This window comes from Benincasa hispida, chromosome 11 (assembly GCF_027475165.1).
Source record: "Benincasa hispida cultivar pf3 chromosome 11, pf3_genome.v1.1, whole genome shotgun sequence".
Lineage (NCBI taxonomy): Eukaryota > Viridiplantae > Streptophyta > Magnoliopsida > Cucurbitales > Cucurbitaceae > Benincasa > Benincasa hispida.
Window position 1 is genome coordinate 87,024,099 of NC_143488.1, and position 4,506 is coordinate 87,028,604.

Here is a 4,506-nt window from a genome sequence, read left to right on the forward strand (position 1 = left end):
CTATTTCCAACAAATATAACTTTTCTATCACTAACATTTTCACTAATGCAATTCTTTTTATCAAACACAACTCTAAAGCCTTTATCACACAATTGACTATACTAAGTAAATCATGCTTCAAACCATCAACCAAAAGTACATTTTCAATTAAAATAGAAGATTCATTACCTATACTACCTTTACCAATTATTTTACCTTTCTTGTTGTCACCAAAGGTTACAAGACCTCCATTTTTTTTGGAGAGAGAGACAAACTTGGATGGGTCTCCCATCATGTGCCTCGAGCAATCACTATCCAAGTACCACTTGTTTTTCTTAGAGGCTTTCAAACAAACCTACAAACACAAGTGTTCAAGTTTGATTCTTTGGTACCCACACTTGTTTGGGTCCTAGATGGTTAGCTTGACAAACTTGGGAATCCATTTCATTTTTGCATAGACATTTAAGGCATTGGATTTAGACAAGTAACAAGAATAAGTTGTATGTCCAAACTTTCCACATGAGAAACAAACAACATTATGCAAAGATTCATCTCTTAAAACAAATTTATGCACTCTACTTTTCTTGGAGAAATTATTCCTTGGAGCATTGTGAAACTTTGCCCTTTGAGAAAAATTTCTTTTTGGAGAAGTGGTATGAGCATATTTCAATTAAAACACTTAGGTCTAATATGGCCTTCAACACCACAATAATGACATATAGGGACAAAGTTAGATTTAACATGCTTAGACACAACCTTAGGCATATTAAGCTTAGGCATATTATGAGATGCTTTAATAAAGATAGTTTTAGAACTTGAAGGAGAAGAACATTCATCAATATAGTCTAAACCTTTTTTATCACCAAAAGGCTTACCTACTTCAATTATCTTGTCTAATCCTTGAGCACCTATAGTCAACTTTTTAATAGATTCTTTAGCCTTATCAAGTTCTTGCAAAGCACTAAATTCCTTTTCTTTGAGTAATTTAATCAAATTATCTTTTTCACGACTATCATGCTCAAGAAATTTAACTTTGTCAAGCAAGGCATTTTTCTCATCACAATCAAAAGCATGCTTGTCACAAGAGATATTTATTTCATCAATATGCATAGCATCATGCTCATTCTCTTTTAAGCAAGCAATTTCTTCAAGTAAAGACTTATTTTTACTAGATAAAACATTGTTTTTCTTTTTAAGCACAACATACTTAGAACTAAGTTTTTCTAAATCATTTTGCATATTTTCAAAAGCTTCGAACAATTCATTATAAGAAAGAGGTTCTAGAATTACCTCATCATTTTGTTCATCCTCTTTGTCACTATGAGCCATGAAGCAAAAATTGGCCACTTCTTTATTATCACTCCCACTTTCGCTTTCATCGCTATCATCCCAAGTAGCTTTCAATGCTTTCTTCTTGGATTTCTTGGATGATTTGAGAAAAGGACAATCGGTTCTAATATAACCTGGCTTCTTGCATTCATAACATATTACCTCATCATTTTTGCTCTTTTCACCTTTTGACTATTTTTGGTTGGAAAGATGCATCTTGAATTGCTTCTTTCTCTTGATGAAGTTCTTATACTTACATGAAAGATAGGCATCATCATCTTCATCAAGGTCATCTTCATCTTGGGAGTCAACTTCTAAAGAGATGGTCTTTAAAGCTATACCCTTTTCTTTCTTTTTCTTCTCATCCTCCATGTTTTTTCTTTTATCTTTATCTCATGCGTCAACAAAGAGCCTATGAGTTCATCAATGGAGAGAGATTTGAAATCCTTTGCCTCTCGAATGGCGGTAACTTTAGGCTCCCATTGTTTAGGCAAAGACCATAACTTTATCTTCTCAAGATTTGAGTACTTTTTCCCAAGTCCTTCTAAAGGATTGACAATGTTAGTAAATCTAATAAACATATCGGAAATAACTTTATTTACATCAATTTTAAACATTTCATATTGATGAACTAACATGTCAATCTTTGTTTCTTTTACTTGACTAGTTCCTTCATGAGTAATTTCTAATTTATCCCATATCTCTTTAGCGATTTTGCAAATAGACACTCTATTATACTCAACTTCATTCAAAGCACAAAATAAGTAATTAATAGCTTTGGCATTTAAAGAGCATGCTTTCTTTTCATTTATTGACCATTCTTCCTCAGGTTTTATAGTGCTAACACCATCAACATCTTTTGTTGAAATTTTAAAACCTTCCTCAACAATATCCCATAAATCATAATCAATAGAAAGCACGAAAAATCTCAATCTATTTCTCCAATAACTATAATTAGTACCATTAAAGAAAGGAGGCTTTGTAATAGATTGACTATTAGTAAAAGTGATAAAACCTAAAGTTGCCATAGCTAAAAGACAATTAAGTTTATCAAGAAATAAATATTTCAAGAAGAGAAACTCGCTCTGATATCAATTGTTTTATCGATATGACAACCCTAGAGGGGGGTGAATAGGGTTTAATTAAACTTTTTTTTCTAAATTAACCCAATTAAACTAATTAATACACTTTTTATAAATATTAAGAAATATTCAATTTATGCAACAAATAAGATGACAAAAATGTGATAATTTAATTCTATCAAATTTTAGCAAATAAATAAGAACAAACTAAAACATACAATAAATTCCTTGAATTAATTGTAAAAATAAAAAGGAAAGAGTTAGAGAAGAAGACATCGTAATTTTTATAGTGGTTCGGTCAAACTCGACCTACTCCATTCCCCAAGCGCCTCTTGGAAATTTGAATAAAATATTTTCGACTCTTTCCACGGATTAGAGCCCAATTGTTATACCACCGCTCCTTTTATGGGTTCAAGAGCAAACCCAATCCTTTCCACGGTTTAGGATCAAACCATTACAAATGTTGGAATTTTTGAAGAACACAATACAACTCTCACTAGAGTGGATTTACAAGTTTAAGCACTCAACAAGTTTATCCTTATAATACAATAACACTCTCTCAAGAATAAGATGAAAAAAAAATTAGGAACTTAGAGAGAGCAACAATGGAACTTTTGAGTATTGGAAGATTATGAAATGTAAAATTTGTTAGTTTAAAATTTGGAGAGGAAGATGGTTTATATAAAGATGGAAAAAATTTTAGAAACCACAATTAATTTGGACCATTGGATTTTGGAAAAGAAAAATCAATGGTGGAGATTTCAAACTAAACTAGTCATTAGATACAAACAAAATATAATATTAAATTCATTTTCTTTTGAAATTCATTTTTTTTAAATTAATCCAAAAAATAAAAAAACATATCATGTGTCAAAAACTAGCCATTAGCCACAAACATAAAATAATATTAAATTCATTTTTCTTTTAAATTTCTTTTTAATTTCAATTTTCTTTTTATTTTAAATCAATCAAAAAATCAAAAGTCCATCATATGTTAATCTCTTAATGATCCACCATTCAACCAATATGTTGCCACATGTCTACATGCAAATGGTCTGGTTATGCCACGTTATCCATCATAGTATTTTCTCTATAGACTTGTTTCGGTCATATTGTCTTCATTTTAGCTCCGATTTGAGTGATTCAAGAGGTGTTAGAATCATTGTTTCGAACTCTATGCTATGGACATATTAAAACACCAAGATTTTCAGTAATTAAAAATTGAGTTTGTTATCATCAAAATATTGATTAATTAATTAATTAAAATTAATTAATTTGAGATTAAGGGCCAAAAGGCCAACATAACTGTATGTGTTGAATGTATGTCGTTTTTGTTTCGGTCATTGTGAAATCGGAGTGATCTAAACTCGCTCATGGAACTCTCGATATGAGATCTTTCATGTAAAGCTAGTTTACGTCATTTTAGAATCTAGGGTTGCCTAGTGCATGTGCTTGAGGAAAATCTTAAAGATGGTGTTTTGTCTAAGGCGGGTTTTGTCTAAGGCGGGATTTGTCTAAGGCGAGTTTTGTCTAGGCTGGGGTTTTGTCTAAAGCGTTAATTCATAAAGATGGTGTCTTTATTTGCACAGCAAATCTGGAATCGAATTTATATATGCTAAGGCCGTTAGCCATTAATTCCCTCCATAATACTGAAATGTTCAGAACTACCGTAACTCAATCAAAACGTCGACGTATTTCTCCAAAAGAAAATGCCCAACTTTGGCATCTTCGTTTAGGGCACATCAATCTCAATAAGATTGAAAGATTGGTGAAGAATGGACTTCTAAGTGAGTTAGAAGAAAATTCTTTACCAGTGTGCGAATCTTGCCTTGAGGGTAAGATGACTAAACAACCTTTTACTAGAAAAGATTATAGAGCCAAGGAGGCTCTTGAGTCAGTACATTCTGACCTTTGTGGTCCTAAGAATGTGTGAGCCCGAGGTGGCTATGAGTATTTTATCAGTTTTACTGATGATTACTCCAGGTACGGGTATGTTTATCTTATGCAATGGAAGTCTGAATCCTTTGAAAAGTTCAAAGAGTTTAAGGCTGAAGTTGAAAATGCATTAGATAGACAGATTAAAATATATCGATCAGATCAAGGTAGAGAGTTTTTG